Source organism: Hemiscyllium ocellatum, chromosome 12, assembly GCF_020745735.1.
Source record: "Hemiscyllium ocellatum isolate sHemOce1 chromosome 12, sHemOce1.pat.X.cur, whole genome shotgun sequence".
NCBI classification, from domain to species: Eukaryota; Metazoa; Chordata; class Chondrichthyes; order Orectolobiformes; family Hemiscylliidae; genus Hemiscyllium; species Hemiscyllium ocellatum.
In genome coordinates, this window is record NC_083412.1 from 34,128,667 (window position 1) to 34,150,186 (window position 21,520).

General features: G+C 43.3%; 1 long non-coding RNA gene across 1 annotated transcript in view; it reads right to left on the reverse strand.

Moving 5' to 3' along the window:
- Positions 1–21,520, reverse strand: part of LOC132821016 (uncharacterized) — a 41,499-nt gene extending 19,979 nt beyond the window's left edge. Inside the window, exon 1 of the long non-coding RNA XR_009645277.1 lies at positions 21,401–21,520. This is a non-coding gene — a long non-coding RNA (uncharacterized LOC132821016). The remainder of the gene's footprint in view (positions 1–21,400) is intronic.

Sequence of the window (21,520 nt, forward strand, 5' to 3'; positions counted from 1 at the left end):
CTGAGATACTTGGTGAACCATTCCCTAATTTTACATTTGGTCTCCCCGATGTAGAGATGACCACATTGGGAGCACGTGATGCAGTAAACTTGGGTTGGAGGAGAGGCAGGTGAACCTCCGTCTCACTTGGAAGGACTGCTTGGGGCCTTGGAGGGAGGTGAGGTGGGGAAGGCGTATTAGCAGGTCTTGCATCTTTTTCAGTTGAAGGGGAAGGTACTTAGGGGTTCGGGTGGGGGGGGGCGGTGGTTGGTGCAGTGACTGGCACAAACTAAGTATTGTTGAAGGGAAAGGTCCTTGTGAAAAGCAGAGAGGTGTGCGGAGGGGAAGATGTTCAGTGGTGGGGTCTTGTTGGAGTTGGAGAAAGTGTTTGAGGATGATGTGTTGGATGCAGAGACTGGTGGAGTGGTGGTTGAGGACAAAGGTGACTCTGCCCTTATTGCGTTGAGAGGGTGTTAAAGTGGTGGAATGGGGAATGGAGGTGGTGCAGTGGAGGGCTGTCTAGATGACAGAGGGAGGAAAAGCACGTTGTTCAAAATAAGTGAACATCTGGGATGCTCGTGAGTGGAATGTCTCCTCATCTGAGTAGATGCGACAGAGGTGGAGGAATTTGGAGAATGGGATGGAGTTCTTGCAGGATACTAGGTGAGAGGAGGTATAGTCCAGGTACTTATAGGAGTCTGTGGATTTGTAGTAGATGTCCGTATGGTGACTATTACCAAAGATGAAAATGGTGACATCAAGAAAGGGGAGGGAGGTGCCCGAGATGGACCAAGAGAATTTGAGGGTGAGGTGAAGGTTGTGGGCGAAGTTGATGAACTGCTCCAGTTCAGCCTGGGTACAGGACGCTGCACTGATGTGGTTATTGATGTAACGGCAGAAGAGTTGGGGCACAGTGCTTGTGTAGGTATTGAAGAGGGACTGTTCAATTTAGCCAACAGAGAGACAGGCGTAGCTGGGACCCATCCGCGTACCCAAGAGCACCTCTTGGATTTGAAGGAAATGGGAGGAGTTAAGGAAAGTTATTAAGGATGAGGACCAGTTCAGCAAGGCTGAGGAGGGTATTGGTGGAGGGAGACTGGATAGGTCTGTTGGAGAGGAAGAAGCAGAAGATTTGGAGGCCATCCTTATGGTGTATGGACGTGTATAAGGACTGCCCTGTCCATAGTGAAGATAAAGAGCTGGGGCTGGGGATCTGGAAGTTGCTGAAGAGATGGAGGGCATGATTGGTATTGCGGATGTTGGTGGGGAGTGCCTGAATGAAGGGGGATAGGATGGAGTTGAGGTAGGATGACATGTGTTTAGTGAGGCAGGAGCAAGCCAAGACGACAGGTTAGCCAGGGTAGTTGGGCTTGCAGATCTTGTGGAGCAGGTAAAACAGGTTATTCCTGATGAAGGGCTTATGCTCGAAACGTCGAATTCTCTATTCCTGAGATGCTGCCTAACCTGCTGTGCTTTGACCAGCAACACATTTGCAAGCTTAGGGAATGGTTCACTGAGCATTGCAGCTGGGCTTGCAGGGGCTGACCAGACCTCCCAGTCGCTGCCCATTTTAATTCCCCTTCTCACTCCCCTTCTGATATGACCGTCCTTGGCCTCCTCAATTGCCACAATGAACCACACCACAAATTAGAGGAACCACACTTCATCTTCCGCCTGAGCAGCCTACAGCCCGGAGGACTCATCACTGAGTTCTCCAATTTCAACTAACCTCCCTTCCCATCCTCCAACTCCCTTCCCAGCTCCTCCCCCTTTCTTCCACTCCACTCTGCCACCAATCGGATTCATTCCTCCCATTGACCAACTAGGTTGTACCCTCTGCCTGTCTTCACCTATCTCCAGTTCACCACTCTGCCCCTGCCACACCTTTTACCTGCAGTTCTCCCCACACCCATCCCCAGTCCTGAAGAAGGGTTACACCTGAAATGTTGACTTCTCCACTCGCTGATGCTGTCTGGCTTGCTGTGTTCTTCCAGCCTCCTGCCCGCTACCTCAAGGAGCATCCTGCTCCATGTGACCAAAGGCCTGTGGGCTGAGAATCAGCTTGGCCAGTCACACAGAAGGCACTGGCAAAAACTCTCAAATCTAAGTCCATGTCATCGTCAAATCAAGGGGCAGCTAATGAAGACAACTGCAGGCAGATGTTTGTCTGAAGTTTCAAGCCCTTTTTGATCGACCCTCTTGTTTTGACAGCCTGCCCACCATCTTAATTAAATAATGGCAAAATACTGCGGATGCTGGAAATCTGAGACAAACACAGAGGATACTAAGAAAGTATTTGTGGAGACAGAAACCGGGTTAATGTTTTGAGTTCAGTATGACTTCTTAAGAACAGTTATGCAGGAGAGTCATACTAGACTCAAAAGGTTCTCTCTCCACTGATGCTGCCAGACCTGATGAGTTTCTCCCTCAATTAGACAGATAACCCATCTCACCCATTTGATACCTTTTAAATTTAAACATTTTTTCAATAGTAGCAGGTGCCTCATCTCCCAGCAGAAAGTTCACCCCAATAAGCCTCTGTTTTCCTCTCTCAAGATCATGAGATGGATACAGATAAAGGCCATTTCATCATTCCAGCTTCATTAATTCAATCAAAAATCCATCCTTATGCAACATACAGCCTGTTTTTCAGTGATTCCAGGTTTTTACATCCACTTACTATTCGGGGAAATTTAGACTTTTAGACTCTAAATGTTCAATGATACTTCCATGCTTGAAGTGGAAGGCATCTTTCAATTTTGTAAGGAGTAACCTTATACAGATTAGAAACTGGTATCAGTAGGATCGTTCGAGACATCTTTGTAAACATTGTTAACATAAATATTTCTAGAAGACAGTCGGAGGAGGCAGCATAGGACAGACACTGATAACCTTAAGCTGAGATTGATGGTTTACTCCTTGAATGAGTAATGGAGAGTGTAACACCTTAACCATTGACGCAGAGAGATATTTCCTTTTTTTTCACGGTGTATGAATGAAGATTGCAATGTGGATAAGAGAATGATAAAAGTATAAAGATAATCTACCCTTCTGTATGAGTTCAAGTTTAGCTTCAGTCGAATAACAGAGGCAGCTCTTTCTTTGTATTGCTCAAAACAAAATGATAAAAATCTAGGTACTGTCTACTTCAAGCGAACACTATCATACCCAAAAGTCCAATTCTGTTATCATTCTTAAGAGTAGATCTTAACTTTGCGATAAAATACAGAACAGGTGATAGGAATCAAAGGAAAGAAAAAAAGCAGGGAAGATGTGAAACTGGCTGCTAATTTCACTGACATTGCTCTATCACACTAAATCAAAACCTACCAGCTAATGCAAAGAACAGCCTTTTAACATTAGCCCTAGATGTGTCACAATTATTAGAAGCACACATATTCTGCTTGTCTAGTCATCATGTAATCGTGATGCAATGCGCACATTAAATAGCATCCATGACGATAGGATGAACATGTACCCCATTTATTGATTTTTGTGCCAAGTTGAATTGAGGCTTGTGCAAGTTCATCCTGGATATAATCATTCAGATTTTCTGATGATCAGACAGTTATTATTCCATGGTGCATGGGAGTTGCACACAGGGATACTGTGTAATCACCATCATAGCACACTCCGAAGGAATTACCTGGGAAATTGAACTTTCCACATAAATCAGAGTCTTTGGAGGGTTCTGATGAAATTAAGTAACATTTGGGGCGGCATGGTGGCGCAGTGGTTAGCACTGCTGCCTCACAGCGCCTGTAGACCCGGGTTCAATTCCCGACTCAGGCAACTGACTGTGTGGAGTTTGCACGTTCTCCCCGTGTCTGCGTGGGTTTCCTCCGGGTGCTCCGGTTTCCTCCCACAGTCCAAAGATGTGCGGGTCAGGTGAATTGGCCAAGCTAAATTGCCCGTAGTGTTAGGTAAGGGGTATGGGTGTGTTGCGCTTCGGCGGGTCGGTGTGGACTTGTTGGGCCAAAGGGCCTGTTTCCACACTGTAAGTCTAATCTAATCTAATCTATATTTACTCTGAATAGAACACAGATCATAGAACAATACAGTGCAGAACAGACCCTTCAGCTCTCAGTGTTGCACCGACCTGTGAACTCATCGTAGCTTATCCCCCTACACGATCCCATCATCATCCATGTGCTTATCCAAGGATTGCTTAAATCTCCCTAATGTGGCTGAGTTAGCTACATTGGCAGGCAGGATAGTCTACGCCCTTATCACTTTCTGAGTAAAGAGCCTGCCTCTGACATCTGTCTTAAATCTATCTCCCCTCAATTTGTAATTATACCCCCTCGTACAAGCTGACGTCATCATCCTAGGAAAAAGACTTTCACTGTCTACCCTATCTAATCCTCTGATCATCTTGACTGTCTCTATCAAATCCCCTCTTAGCCTTCTTCTTTCCAATGAAAACAGACCCAAGTCTCTCAACCTTTCCTCGTAAGACCTTCCCTTCAGATCAGGCAACATCCTGGTAAATATCCTCTGAACATTTTCCAATGTTTCCACATCCTTCCTGTAATGGGGCTCCAGAACTCAATCCCTCTACCAATGAAACCTAACACACTGAATGCCTTCTTAACAGCACTATCAAAATGAGTGGCAACTTTCAGAGATCTATGACTCTACGATCCCTCTGCACATCAACACTACCAAGAATCTTTCCATTGACCCAATACTCTGCCTTCCTGTTATTCTTCCCAAAGTGAATCACCTCACATTTAGCTGCATTGAACTCCATTTGTCACCTCTCAGCCCAATTCTGCAGTTTATCCAAGTCCCCCTGCAACCTGTAACATTCTTCCATATTGTCCACTACTCCACCAATGTTAGTGTCATCTGCAACATTACTTATCCATCCACTGCCTGCGTCTAAGTCACTTATAAAAATGAAAAACAACAGTGGTCCCAAAACAGATCCTTGCGGCACAACACTAGTAACCGGAGTCCAGGCTGGATATTTTCCATCAACCACCATTTGCTGCCTTCTTACAGAAAGCCAGTTTCTAATCCAAACTGCTAAATCACCCTCAATACTATGCCTCTGCATTTTCTCCAACAGCCTACGATATGGAGCCTTATCAAAGGCTTTACTGAAGCCCGTGTACACCATGTCAACTGCCCTACCCTCATCTACATGTTTGATCACCTTCTTTAAAAACTCAGTGAGGTTTGTGAGACACGACCTGCCCTTGACAAAACCATGTTGACTATCTGAAATCAAATTGTTGCTTGCTAGATTATTATAAATCCTATCTCTTATAGTGCTTTCCAAAACTTTTCCTACAACAGACGTAAGGCTCACTGGTCTATAATTACCTGGGTCATCTCTACTGTCCTTCTTGAACAAGGGCACAACATTTGCAGTCCTTCAGTCCTCTGGTACTAAAGCTGTAGACAACGATGACTCAAAGATCAAAGCCAAAGGCTCCGCTATCTCCTCCCTAGCTTCCCAGAGAATCCTCAGATAAATTCCATCCAGCCCAGGGGATTTGACTATTTTCACTCCTTCTAGAATTGGTAACACCTCTTCCTTACTAACCCCGATCCTTTCTACTCTAATATCTTGTATCTCATTCTTCTCCTCTACAATATTCTCCTTTTCCTGAGTGAAAACCGATGAGAAGTGTTCGTTTAGCACCTCTCCCATCTCCACAGGGACCACACTCAACTTTCCACTTCTGTCTTTGATTGGCCCTATTCCTATCCTCGCCATCTTTTTATTCCTCACATACCTATAGAAAGCTTTAGGGTTCTCCTTTATTCTATTTGCCAAACACTGCACGTGTCCTCTCTTTGCTCTTCTTAATTCTCTCTTTAAATCCTTCCTCGCTGATCTGTAACTCTCCATTGCCTCATCTGAACCATCTTTCCTCATCAACACATAAGTCTCCTTCTTCTTTGCAACAAGAGATGCAGTTTCTGTAGTAAACCATGGTTCCCTTATGTTATCACTTCCTCCCTGCCTGACAGGGACATACCTAGCAAGGACACGCAATGTCTGTTCCTTAAACCAGCTCCACATTTCGATTGTCCTCATCCCCTGCATTTTGCTACCCCATTCTATGCATCCTAAGTCTTCCCTAATCATTTTATAATTGCCCTTGCCGCATCGATAACTCTTGTCCTATGACATGTACTGATCCCTTTCCATCACTAAACTAAACCTAACTGAATTATGTTCACTCTCTCGAAAGTGCTCACCTACAACTAAATCAAATATCTGGCCTGGTTCATTACTAAATACTAGATCCAGTGTGGCCTCCCCTCTTGTCAACCATTCGGAAACTCTCCTGCACACATCGGACAAAAACTGATCCATCCGATGTACTAAAGTTATAGCATTTTCAGTCAATACTGGGGAAGTTAAAGTCCCCCATAAGGATCATCCTGTTCGTTTCACTCCTACCCAGAAACGTTTTGCTGATCCTGTCCTCCACCTCCCTGGAACTCTGCGGAGGCCTATAGGCCAGGGAACTATAGATCAGTGAGCCAGACCTCAGTGGTGGGCAAGCTGTTGGAGGGAATCCTGAGGGACAGGATGTACATGTATTTGGAAAGGCAAGGACTGATTAGGGGTAGTCAACATGGCTTTGTGCGTGGGAAATCATGTCTCACAAACTTGATTGAGTTTTTTGAAGAAGTAACAAAGAAGATTGATGAGGACAGAGCAGTAGATGTGATCTAGATGGACTTCAGTAAGGCGTTCGACAAGGTTCCCCATGGGAGACTGATTAACAAGGTTAGATCTCATGGAATTCAGGGAGAACTAGCCATTTGGATATAGAACTGGCTCAAAGGCAGAAGACAGAGGGTGGTGTTGGAGGGTTGGTTTTCAGAGTGGAGACCTGTGACCAGTGGAGTGCCACAAGGATCGGTGCTGGGTCCTCTACGTTTTTGTCATTTACATAATTGATTTGGATGCAAGCATAAGAGGTACAGTTAGTAAGTTTGCTGATGACACCAAAATTGGAGGTGTAGTGGACAGCGAAGAGGGTTACCTCAGATTACAACAGGATATTGACCAGATGGGCCAATGGGCTGAGAAGTGGGAAATGGAGTTTAATTCAGATAAATGCGAGGTGCTGCATTTTGGGAAAGCAAATCTGAGCATGACTTATACACTTAATGGTAAGGTCCGAGGGAGTGTTGCTGAACAAAGAGACCTTGGAGTGCAGGTTCATAGCTCCTTGAAAGTGGAGTCGCAGGTAGATAGGATAGTGAAGGCGTTTGGTATGTTTTCCTTTATTGGTCAGAGTATTGAGTACAGGAGTTGGGAGATCATGTTGCGGCTGTACAGGACATTGGTTAGGCCACTGTTGGAATATTGTGTGCAATTCTGGTCTCCTTCCTAATGAAAAGATGTTGTGAAACTTGAAAGAGTTCAGAAAAGATTTACAAGGACGTTACCAGGGTTGGAGGATTTGAGCTATAGGCAGAGGCTGAACAGGCTGGGGCTGTTTTCCCTGGAACGTCGGAGGCTGAGGGGTGACCTTATAGAGGTTTACAAAATTATGAGCGGCATAAATAGACACAGACTTTTCCCTGGGGTCAGGGAGTCCAGAACTAGAGGGCATAGGTCTAGGGTGAGAGGGGAAAGATATAAAAGAGACCTAAGGGGCAATGTTTTCACACAGAGGGTGGTATGTGTAAGGAATGAGCTGCCAGAGGAAGTGGTGGAGGCTGGTACAATTGCAACATTTAAGAGGCATTTGGATGGTATATGAATAGGATTGAGTTTGGACGGATATGGGCTGGGTGCTGGCAGGTGGGACTAGATTGGGTTGGGATATCTGGTCAGCATGGACAGGTTGGACCGAAGGGTTTGTTTCCATGCTGTACATCTTTGTGGGTCTATCACTGTATGTCCTCTCCTCTCCAGTTTCTAACCTCAGCCCACACTACCTCAGTAGACGAATCCTCGTCAAAAGTTCTTTCAGCCATTGTTATATTGTTCTTGAATAACAAGGCCACACCTCCCCCTCTTTTACCACCTTGCCTGTTCTTATTCAAAGATCTAAACCCTGGAACCTGCAACATCCATTCCTGACCCTGCTCTATCCATATCTCCGAAATGGTACCTGTCCCAGGTACCTATCCATGCTGCAAGCTCACCTACCTTATTTCGCTGTCTGCCAACACTTTCCTGTGACCATGAAATCTTGTCCATGTCCTCTCTACTCTCATCCTCCTGTGCACTGGAACTACACCTCCGGTTCCCATCCCCCTGCTCAGCTAGTTTAAACCCACGCAAATAGCACCAGCAAATTTCCCACACAGTATATTAGTATCCCTCTTGTTCAAGTGAAGACCAGCCTGTCTGTAGAGGTCCCACCTTCCCCAGAATGAGCCCATCTATCCAAGTACCTGAAACCCTCCCTCCTGCAACATCCCTGGAGCCACATGTTCAGCTGATATCTCTTCCTGTTCTTCATCTCGCTATCACATGGCACAGATAACAACTCTGTTTTGTTTTAGCTCTAAGCTTCCACCCTAGCTCCCTGGAATCCTGCCTTACCTTATCCCTATCCCTCTTTCTACTTATGTCATTGGTACCTACGTGGACCACGACTTGGGGCTGATCACCCTCTCCCTTCAGGACTCCAAAGACATGATCTGAGACATCATGGATCCTGGCACCTGAGAGGCAACACACCAACTGTGAGTTTTATTTGTTCCCAACAAACCTCTCTGACCCTCTAACTATTGAGTCTCCAATGTCTATCATTCTCCTCCTTTCCCTCCTTCCTTTCTGTGCAACAGGGACAGAATAAATTAAATTTGTAGTCTAACTCCTGAGTAACTATTCCACGAACTTCACATTGAACTCACACACAGCCAACTATATCGCCCTCGGTCACCTCCCTGACACTAACATGACACCACACACTCTACCCCCCCGGGATCCCACCCCCATTCTACACTGCTGGACTGGATATGACCCCACCCACAGTATCTTCCTATCACCCCACCAGTCTGCCAATCACTACCCAAACCTCTCCTCCACCCCAGTTTTCATTGTGCCACCCAACCTGACACCCTACTCTTTACCTAGCTGGCATCCTGCATTCTTCCCAACTGGCACCCTACATAGTTGTCACCCTGTCCCCTTTCTCATCCTGCCACTGGTCCCCTACACCCTCTTCAGCTGGCATCCTACTTGTGAAGCATCCTAACACACTATTCCTCTGCCCGCCTAGCACCCAATCTTCTCAGCACCCTAACATTACACTTACCACTGTACCACTGTATCTACCAGCCGTCACAATGGCTGTCTGGGCCTTTCCATCTCAAGATACAGTACACCCCCTGACTACTGTGAAAAAGGGAGGTGGTTTTGTTTTCCTCTGACTGTTCTGTGCTATGAAAGAACTGTCAGAATAGAACTACGCCTCCACGTTTCTGAAGGAGCAGATCAGACTCGCCTGTCAGAATGCAGACCTTCCTCCTTTCATTAAAATAAAAAGAGGCAGGAGTGGCATCCTGAGTCAGATTACCCAACCCAGAATATCCAGCCCATTGTTCCTCTGAAATTGTCATGGGAGGGAAATTGTCTTCCTTGAACAAAACCACATTTCCACAAACATTTATGGGGATCACTGATTTTTTTTTAAAAGCTCTAGCTTAAAATTTAACACTGCTGCAATAACACTGCCCCTCATTCTTCATTGTGGGATTTCAGATTAGCTCCTTAACAGTAGCTCAATTACACCAGCTCACAGCATACTGCCCAGGACACAGGAGGGATGGGAGCACCATCCTAAACTATTTATGTTCAAGGCAACAAACAAGATTTTAAAATATCACCCAAGATGATTGATTTAATGTTGTTTATAACTTCTTCCCGTACTCTCTCAGAGGAAGTAAGTTTGACGGGCTTCAGCCATCCTGTGGCCTTGACAGGGCATTCAAAAATGTAGGGCATCAGATAACGTCCACATGCTCACCTCTGCTTCAGACAATGCTGGATAACATATTGCTTCATAATCTACAAGTAAGGCGGCGAGGACAGCAGAAGGAAGAACTACCAGCAACTGCATCATTTGGTGCGGTCAGGTTATAGATGCTGTTTAAACTGTTTTATAACATTACAATGTAATTTGGAAGATTCCTTTTGCTTCTGTTTGGGACTTTTTATGTTTGATGCATTTCTTTTTGGATAATCTGACCATGTGTCTTTTTTTCTCATTTATTCGAGAAGGTTCATTACACTGTATGGAGGGATTTTCTTATGAAGGGTTGAATAGGTTGGGCCTATATTCATTGTTCGGAAAAATGAGAGGCAACTTTATTGAAATATATTAAATTTTTAAGGAACCTGATGAGGAAAGGTTGGTTCCCTGTGTGGGAGAGTCGAGGACCAGGGGCATAATCCCAGAGTAAAGGGTTGCCTACTCAAGACTCAGGAGATAAAGACACATTTCCTCCCTAAGAGGGTAGTGAATATGTGGAATTCTTTACCACAGAGAGCTCTTGAGGCTAGATCATTAATTATTTTTAAGGATTTTTTTTTGATTAAGGGAATCAAGTATCATGAGGAAGAGGCAGGAGGGTGGAGTTGTGGATTATCAGATCAGCCGTGATCTGATTGATTGGTGGAACAGACTCGATGGGCTGAATAGTCTATTTCTGCTCCTACGCCTGATGGAGTTCTAAAGGGTCACTTGTTACATTGATTTATATTCAGGTTTCTGGGACAAACCCAGTGCCGCCCTATTGTTTCATTAAAATAGGCTTAAGTACACCAGGAAATCACAGCCCATTATGTTTGAATCTCCTTCCTCCTGTTTAATACAGAGAGGAAGAATGGCATACAGTTTAAAACTGAGCCAGGCCCTCCAAGCATTGTTACAGGGACACTAAACACCAACCATGTACGAGCTAGTGTTTCTAGTTTAGTCCATTGAGGATGACACAATAATTCTGCCAATCATGAAGAAACCTGGAAAAGCAGAAATATTGGTGAGATTACTGAGTCTTAATACATTTGTTGTAGTTTTACTTCAAGCATGACTTGTCCTTAAATAGATCTTCATATAAGTCAATAACCATGAAAGGCAGAAGTGAGCTCCAACAATGGCTGAGTTTCCAAACATGGAAGGTTGTACAGTTTAATTCCCAGTCGAACTTCAACAAAAGTGGGTGAGAGAATGGAAAACTAGAATTCCACTCCAGATCTCTTACCGACATTCCCAACCACAAAGCATGCATACATGGAGAGGGGATTGGCTAAACAGAATAAGGAACCCACCCACTAGATGACTGTCAGAAAAATGTAGAGTATATCCAAGGTTAATGGTGACTACAGAACAAGAGTCAGGATCACTTAGCAGGGATTTGGAATTGGAAGGAATTTAAGGTGAAGTGAGAGTGACAGCCCTTGATGAGCATGGCATCAAAGAGCCCTAGCAAAACTGGAATCAATGGGAATTGGGAGAAAGTCTCTGTTGGTTAGCACAGAGAAAGATGGTTGTAGTTATTGGAAGTCAGCCATCTCAGCTCCAGAACATCTCTGCGTGAATTACCCAGGGTGGTGTTCTAGGCCCAACCAACTTCAGCTGCTTCATCAATAACCTTTCCTCCATCATAACGTCAAAGTGGGGATGTTCAATGATGATTGTACAATGTTCAACACTAACTGCACTCTCTGAGATACTGAAGCAATCCATGTTCAAATGTAAAAGATCTGAACAATATCCAGGCTTGAGCAAGTGAAATTCATGCCACACGAATGCATGCAATGATCACCACCAATCACCCACTATCAATATCCTTGGGGTTACCATTGACCAGAAACTCAATCGGATTCACACATAAACACAATGATTACAAGTGCAGCAATTAACTCGTCTCCTTATTTCCCAAAGCCTGTTCGCCATCTACAAGGCACAAATCAAGAGTGAGAAGGAATAGTCCCCAGTTGCTTGATGGGGCAAAATTCAACACCACTGAAGAAGTTTGACGCCATCTAGAACAAAGTAGCCACTTGATTGGTGCTACATTTACCTTCCCACCACCCCCACCCCCAGCACCCTCCCCCCCGCCACCCCCCCCCCCCCACCATCACTGATGCTCATTATAGCAAGATGCATTGCAGAAATTCACCAAAGACCCTTAGACAGCACCTTCCAAATCCATAACCACAAGGGCAGAAGATACATGAGAACCCCACCAGCTGCAAGTTCCATCCTGATTTGGAAATATGTTGCTGTTACTTCACTGTTGCTGGGTCAAAATCCTAGAATTCCCTCCCTGGGGATGGGTTAACCTACAACTGCACCATATAGTCGTAGAGATGTCCAGCATGGAAACAGACCCTTCGGTCAAACCCGTCCATGCCAAACAGATATCCCAACCCAATCTAGTCCCACCTGCCAGCACCTGGCCCATATCCCTCCAAAGTCTTCCTATTCATATACCCGTCCAAATGCCTTTTAAATGTTGCAATTATACCAGCCTCCACCACTTCCTCTGGCAACTCATTCCATACACGTACCACCCTCTGTGTGAAAAAGTTGCCCCTTAGGTCTCTCTTATATCTTTCCCCTCTCACCCTCAAACTATCCTGTCTAGTTCTGGACTCCCTGACCCCAGGGAAAAGACTTTGCCTATTTACCCTATCCATGCCCTTCATCATTTTGTAAACCACTATAAGGTCACCCCTCAGCCTCCGACACTCCAGGGAAAACAGCCCCAGCCTGTACAGCTCTCCCTATAGCTCAAATCCTCTAACTCTAACAACATTCTTGTAAATCTTTTCTAAACTCTTTCAAATTTCACAACATCTTTCCGATAGGAAGGAGACCAGAACTGCACGCAATATTCCAACAGTGGCCTAACCAATGTCCTGTACAGCCGCAACATGACCTCCCAACTCCTGTACTCAATACTCTGACCAATAAAGGAAAGCATACCAAATGCTTCCTTCACCATCCTATCTACTTGCGACTCCAGCTTCAAGGAGCTATGAACCTGTACTCCAAGGTCTCTTTGTTCAGCAACACTCCCTCGGACCTTACCATTAAGTGTAAAAGTCCTGCCCTAATTTGCCTTTCCAGAATGTAGCACCTCACATTTATCTAAATTAAACTCCATCTGCCACTCTTTGGCCCATTGACCCATCTGACCAAAATCCTGTTGTAATCTGAGATAACCTTCTTCGCTGTCCACTACACCTCCATGTTTGTGTCATCTACAAACTTACTAACTGTACCTCTTATGCTCGCATCCAAATCATTTATGTAAATGACAAAAAGTAGAAGACCCAGCACTGATCCTTGTGGCACTCCACTGGTCACAGGCCTCCAGTCTGAAAACCAACCTTCCACACCACCATCTGTCTTCTACCAGCTCAAGAAAGCAGAGCACCATCACCATCTCAAGGGCAAATAAGGACACGTAATAAATGCTGACCAACCAGTGATGCCCATATCACATGAGCAAATCTTTCTAAAAAACTTTGCACAGGGAGACAAAAACCAATGAAAAACAGAAAAGTTTGGGCATGATAGGTGTGTGGAACTGTGTATAACATAGTGGAGCTCTGAAGTAGGTAATGTTTTTCTATTCAATCATCGGCTGTAAGCATTATTGGTTGGGCCAGCATGCATTGTCCATCTTCGGTTGTCCTTGAGAAGGTGGGAGTGAGCTGTCTTGAACTATTGCAGTCTATTTAGTGGAGGTTGTCCAGACTACCAATAAAGAGGGAATGACTATATAAAGGTTGACATATAGATAAAAGATAACCAGAGATGTAAATTCAGTTTCTCTCGAGAGAAGATACTATGGAATGTCAGACTTGAAAGGTGTCAAAGAAGCTTCAAAGTGATGTGCTTAAAATGGGAGAACCACATTCCAATTGAACTATAATCTCCCAAAAATTATCTCAGACTGCATACATGGTGAGAGAAAAGACTCCAGTCTGGACAAAGGACATGTTTTTGTCTTCGCCTTTCAAGAATATACAAGAACAATGTTTAACACCTTAGTCTGTGTGTGCTTATTGAAGAAGGTTTTTAAGTGAGCTGAAGTGCTCATGTATGCCACTGGGCTGAGGCATTTGTGCGTAATAGCCTCAATTAGAACATGTATGTGCTGTGAAGGTCACAGTCAAAGACTCATTCACTAACAATGTATACATTACAGGTAAAGAACTCACTCGTTCTGAGTGCCAGAAGAAGCAAACCAATTGTCATCAAAAAGAACCAGGGTGGAATTCGTTCAATTAACCTGCAATACCAGGACTCCTGAGATTAACTATCTCCTATTCATGAACGACCCATATAGACTGGTGTGCATATATTTATATATATAGGTATCTTTTAGCTTGTATTTAATTTTAGCCCATTTCTCACTTTTATGTATGTTGCATTATTATTTCTTATCGTGTTTATTAACCAATGAATTCACTTTTCTTGTTAATTCAAAAAACTCTGGCTAAATTGGCTTTGTTTAAAATATTAGTTAATTTGGATCTGAGAGAATGTGTACACAAGGGGGGGGATTTCCTTTGTTAAATTAATTTTGTCATGACCAACCAAGGAGATGGATGAATAAAAAAATGAAGCCAGTTCGTCCCTCCTCATCTATATCAACCCTACCAACTATTTTAGTCACCATAAATAGCTCAAGCAATAATAATCTAGAGCAGGGAGTGGTTGGAGCTGGATGACAAAGGCATTTTTAAATCCCCCAGAAAGATAAAGGTAAGAGGCAATAATTAAGAAGGTATGAAACCTTGTTGGTGAATGTTTTGTAGATGGTGGTTTTAAAAGTTCAAACAGCAATAACTGAATTCAGGATTGTCTGGAAAGGCAATTGAAGTACTAAAGTATCACAGGGATAAGAGAGCTCAAGGGCAGGCGAAGGGTCTTCAAAAGACCATTGGCATGTGAGTCAGGAGTGGAAGAGCTGTGGGACAACAGAGGAAGGGGAGGAGCTCAAAAATAAAATGATAGGCCAACAGATTTAACTGTTATGTTGAAAAAATGATTATGAAGGGGTGAGCAAGAGAAACAGTTAGTCACAGAGAGAAGATGTTTGGAGTGTTTGTTTTCTCAGAATGATCCGAGTGCATTATATCCATTTTGTGCCAAGTAGAAGGTAAACAGAGAGAAGGAGAGACAGGAAAATGAATCTGAACCCTTCAAATTTTCCAGTTGCAATGATTTTTCTCAGAGGGTTTGAGGTGTTGGAGGAATTATCCATTGGAATCTTTAGTTTCCTGGGCAACTCCCTCAGGGTCTCCTTCATGTGCCACACCTATCTACACTGCAAAATTGATAATCTGGCCTTCTGAAAATCCACACCAACCTTTCCTCGCATTCTTATATTTATATATATATATATATATAATGTGCTGATAGATCCGGTGAGGGTTTATTTTTGCATGTTTCACATTTCTGGGATTTGCAGATGTTTTCTTTCATTTTTAGGGAATTCATAAAAAAAACTAAAGATCAACGTGAAACATAATTCTTGAAATTTGGAATGGTTCTGGCATTTTACTTAGCAGACGCTGTTCTTTTGCCAAAGAGGCGTGAAAGGAATGCAACCAGACTGGTCTTCTGACACTGTCAGCGTGTGTGTCGTCCCAAAGTCTGATGCACTGCCCCAGTGATACCTGATCACTGTGCAAATACTTCAGCAGAAATAGCCACAATCACCATTCAGGGCAAACCTTTCATATTCAGTGTACGGATGCTTGTTCATCTAGTTTTATTGGGGAAGTTTGTTTTTAAGTTGGCCAAAATGTAAACGTTGCACCAAAAGTTTTCACGGACCCATATTTCTTTCAAGGCATTGCTTTGATGTAGTCATAATCACTGCTGTTATCTTCAAGGAATGCTTACCATTTTAGCAGATCTGGTATTAAAGGGATAATTTTGTGAGTCTCAGTTCCCAGTGTTCAGCCACATACGGAGGGAGACAGAACAGGCCTAATAGGTACAATAGTATTATCTCTGGCTTGTGCTTCTTAGTGAAGTCTTGTGTCAGGAGTGAAACTTGTAAAAGACTCTCCACTTTGAAGCCCCTTCCTGTTGAGCAGATCCCTGTGTGTGAAAGCTGCCTGAGCTTATATCTGAAATTGACAGCACAGGAAAGCAGCATGTGGTGACCACACAGAGCCATTAGAGCCCTCTGTTATTTCAGTGGTGGTGGCAGGTGGCAATGGCGCCCTTGCAGCACTGGGCACAATGTCAAGTTTGAATGTGAAAGTATTGGGAAAGATTAGGAGGAGGGTACAGGACTCTAAATGATTATAGACAAGTTGGTGAAATTGGTGGGCAGGTGGCTGATGAAGTTCAATGCAGACAAAGGTGAAGTAGTTGTTTTGGTAGGATGAATATGGGCTGACCAAAGGAAAATGGGATGCAGGAACAGAGGGATCTGGGTTTATAAGGTGCAAACGTCATTGATAGTAGCAGGACAGTTTGAGAAAGCAATTAATAAAGCATGTAGTACCCTAGGGCACAAAATACAAGAGCAAGGAGAGTAGATTGAACTTTTTTAGGATATCAATCTAGCCTCAACTGGAGTATTGTGGCCAGTTCTGGACTCTGTAGTTTACAAATATGTGAAAGCATTGGAAATAGTACAAAACAGATTCATACAAGTACTCCTTGTAGATGAGTAAATAGTGGAGATAGATTGGAGAAGCCGAGGACCATTTTGCTTGGAGGAGGTGGTTTGATAGAGATGTTCAAAGAGGTCTGGACAGAGTTGCTAAGTAAAAACTGTTCTCACTTGTGAAAGGAATAAGAATGAAAGAATACAGATGTAAAGTATTAGCCAAAGAGCAAATATGCTATGAAAAGATGTGTTTTTGAGCATGATTGGTTATGTTCTGGAATGGGCTGCCGACTGTGCGGTGGAGATAGGTTCACAGAAGTATTCAAAATTAAATTAGGCTGTTACTTGAAAAGGAAAAGTGTGGAGCATTATGGGGAAAAACACAGGAAAATGGCAGAGAGTAATTCGCTCAAATGGGGAGCAGGTGTATACACAATGGATCAAATGGTCACCTTCTGGACATTAACAATTCTGTGATTCTGTGACTTAAATGCTAACTTGCTTTCAAAACAGAGAAATTTGTGCGGTATTTAGGCACTCTCCTCAAACAACACCACTATAGCAGCTATTCTCATCTTTGTTTCAATGCTGTTGTAGGAGCTGTCTATGCACAAATTGGCTGCTGTATTTCCCTATATTCTAAAGAAACCACGTTGATGTACTTAAGGCACTTAAATGGCTAATAATGTAGTTGAAACATTGAATTTGTAAACACAGTATATAAATGTGAATCCAAAAGCCTCTTGAGGTGCAATGGCAGTGTCCCTACTTCTCAGCCAGGAGGCCTAGGCTCAAGTTCACCTACTCCAGCAGTGTGGAACAACATATCTGAATGGGTTGATTAGAAAATATCTGTGAATGTGAATGGTTTTGTTTTTCTTATTCTTTACAGCTTGTTTTTAACTAATTTCTGTTACAATTTTCCCAAATTGTCCCAACTGAGCGAGCTGATCTCCCAGCCTTGTATATACAGTACCAGGAACTGCATTATCACAGTCATTAAGTTGGATCAAACAGTAAAACTAAAATGCACTATGCCGTGTTTTCAGATGACGCAAAAGGAGGTGGAAGGCAAGCAGTGGGAATGAAAGAAAGTGTCTTCAGAGGTAGGTAAACATGTCTATTGAGTGGAGGAAAACTTAGCAGTTGGACATAGGGCAGAATCTTACCAAGCTCTGAGTGGCATGGGTGACTGCAAGGCCCATCTCGCTATTGAGATCATCACATCGTATCTTGTACACTTTTCTTGAGCAGCAAGCAATGATTGTCACTAGGCAGCAAGGAGTTCCCAATTCACATTCATCATCGCTTGTTAACAGCCAAAATCACTATGGTATGCAATCTTACCAAACTCACTATACAAGTTAGCAGTCTGTAAAACTCGACATGGAAATCAGAGTTGGCAGGTTCAACTTGCTGCTTCTTTCAAAAGACCTCCATTTTGCCCGCAGTATATTCCACCAAACCCACCACTTTCAGGGAGCCATTACCAACATCCTGCCATCCCCTAATTCATTGGCATTGTGCCCTGCATGAGCAGAGTATTCTAGCAGGACATTCTGGCACTTAGCAGTGAATTTCAGAATTGGGTATGCTTTCTGGGCAAGGACAAGAACACACTCCACAGTGTGAATCAAGCTGCCTACCTGGGCGACTCCCTAGCTATTCCAACAATTGCAGACTGCATTCAAAAACAGTGACTTTACTTTGCAAAAAAACTCAGTCATCATTCTTGATCATGACTACTCATGGCATGCCTCCAGCATTGATGCTTTTCTTTGCGTTAGCTATTGGCGCAGTAACACAACCGGTCAGGTGACCATGTTTATGCAGCATTCCTTAGTCAGGTGCATCTTGTCATATGTCAGTTTGGGAGAGGTGGAGGCTAGTGCAATTACAACATTTAAAAGGCATCTGGATGGGTATATGAACAGGTAGGGTTCAGAGGGATATGGGAAAATGGAACTAGGTTAGGTTGGGATATCTGGTTGGCATGGACAAGTTGGACCGAAGAGTGCTGCACATCTCTAATACTCAATGACTTTAAGAAAAACAGTCATGACCTCAGGTTTGCACTCTTGAAGTTCAAGAATTCTGAGAACTTTAAATTCCAATTCCTTTTATTTTCCTATTTGTGCTTGACCCTCCACTTTCTTTTAGTTTATGAGCTGTGTTTGTGCATGGTAGATGGCTAGCTTTATCCATTTTCTTGGGGTGAGCAAGTAATAAAATTCCTCTCCCTTTCAGTGAAGAAAAAGTTGCTAATTGACTTTTTCATTTTCTAGAAAACTAACCTTTTAATTGAAGTATGATTTCAGAGTCTAAATAGAAACTTGTTAAAAAATGTTACGATTGGTCAAGAGGGGGCTAAAAAGAGAGAAGCCAATTCCCCTCTTCACCTTGTCTTAACAACTCAAACCATAATGGATGCAAGGTTGTGGCCCAGAAATGCCAAAATTATTGCATGTGGTGTATATATGCAGTCAATCTTACCAAGAAGAGTTTACGATTTCAAGAAATTACTCCCATTAGAGTTTCCTTCTTTCTAGTTCTTTCTTTTAGATTTAATTTCTAATCTCTAGATTAGATTACTTACAGCGTGCAAACAGGCCCTTCGGCCCAACAAGTCCACACTAACCCTCCGAAGAGCAACCCACCCAGACCCATTCCCCTACATTTACCCCTTCACCTAACACTACGGGCAATTTAGCATGGCCAATTCACCTAACCTGCACATTTTTATACTCACATCTTAATTTCACCACTTGCTCCAATTTGATCTTTCTGTCCACTTTTTAATCTCCTTTTCATTAGTTTCTGTTTTATTTTGTTCATGCAGTTCATAAATGTTATTTACATATTACATTATTTGTTTTTATTTTCGTTGTCCCGTTTTTATATGTTGTTATATTAAAGGTGCCAAGAGGGTCTGTCAGGGAATGTAATCAGGTCAATATTTGAATCCGTCTTGATTTATTTATTAGAGGAATTAGTGAGCAGTTCACATTGACTGTTTTTCCAAATTATCTGACAGTGGAGGTGTGCTTTGTCTTCATTTGACCTCACCCATGTTGTCATGGCAATTTTAAGTGTGAGATGTTACGATTCTCTTCTGCATTAACTCGTTAAGTTCCACCTGACTATTGTAGTTGTTTTCCTTTCTCGTCTCTGTCTTTGTGATTGGCTCCTCTCCCCTCTAGGTAAGGTTGTTTCAGTTTTTGAGATGTTAAGCTCGCTGTTTCTTACTTCCAGCTAGAGCAGGGTTTCTAAAAACTCAGAAGTCAAGTTGAGAAGAAAGCTGGGCCTGTAAAAAAGGTCTTGTTTATATAAAGGAGCTTTACACAGCCTCAGAAAGGCCCCAAAGTGCTCCATAATCAAGGATGTAGTTCAAAGAGAGTTTGAAGGGAAGGGAAATGTAGGGAAATGTGCACAAGAAAATCTTAAAACAAAACTGAACAGACATAAATATTAGTTTTAGCCATGGAACGCCTCCCTGCTTTATTTCAAATTAAATGTACTTTTTAGTCATTCATGAGTGCAGGGTAAAAGGGCATACATCACTTTCAAAGAGCAGAAAACTAGTCAGCCTTCTCATTGGCTGACTGAGGTACACTGCTGTATAGACAGCGGTACCTTGATTATCCGGCATTTGATTATCCAAATATTGGATTCTCCAGCAAGATTGCAAGGTCCTGATGCTTGGCTAAACTATGTTATCTGGCATTCGATTATCTGGAATTCAATTAACCAAACGAAATATTCCCTGCCCGTGTCCTTTGGATAATCGAGGTTCCTTTGTAAATTAGTTTGACAATCAGGAGGCTGGGAGAACACAGCAAGCCAGGCAGCATCAAGAGTCAGAGAAGTCAACATTTCCGGTGTAACCCTTATTCAGGACTGGGGGTGGGTGTAAGGGGAGGTGCAGATAAACAGGGGAGGTGGGCGTAGAGTAATGAGGTGTAGATAGGAGGACTCAACATTGAGTTCTTCAATTTCAAATAATCTCCCTTCCCACCTCCCAACTCCCTTCCCAGTCCCTCCCCCTCCTTTCCATTCCTCTCAGCCACTAACCAGATTCATCCCTCCCATCAACCAACCAGGTCGTACCCACTACCTGTCTCCACCTATCCCCACCTCACCGTTCTGCCCCTGCACCCGCCCCCCCCCCCCCCCCCCCCCTCAGTCCTGGAGACGGGTTACACCCAACACGTCAACTTCCCCACCACCTGATGCTGCCTGGCTTGTTGCGTTTCCCCAGCCTCCTGTTTGTCTACTTTAGATTCCAGCATCTGCAGTTTTTTTTTGTCTCTCACCGTGTCTATAAATGAGTTCCAAATTTTCTACTGAACCAAAATGACAGCACTTTCACAGTAATCTATTGGCTTTACATTCTGAGGAATTAATGAAGTACTATAAAACTACGAGCTGTTTCTTCTCAGAATCCAACTATGGCATGAACAGTGCCAGCTATTTTAACCTCTTCAGTTCTTAGCAACACACCAAGTCAAGTTGATATATGGCTCTGCTACATTTATTGTTGACCATAGAATCAGCAGCCCACAGCACTGAATCCCTTACAGTAGAACTGCACCTTTAAGAGGTGTGTCCCCTGATTCCTGTCAGTGGATCATGATTATAATTAGGTTTCAACATGGCTGTTTATAGGTATTTGCATAACCTATTCAGAGACATTATGACACACTCTGGAGGAGGTGGGATTTGAACAAGGCCTCCTGGCTCAAAGGTATGGACACTACCATTAAACCACAAAATCACTCATCATTTTAATATTGAGCTCTGTAAAGAAAATACTTCAAACTGCATTCATTTCTCTTACCCCAGAAAAACAGAGCATCACCCCTCTAAGCGCAGATGGTCTTTTGAATGGTCACAAAAATAAAGCTTGGTATTTTTTAAACTGTTTTACTGTAACAACTAAGTGAAGCAAGTTCACTGT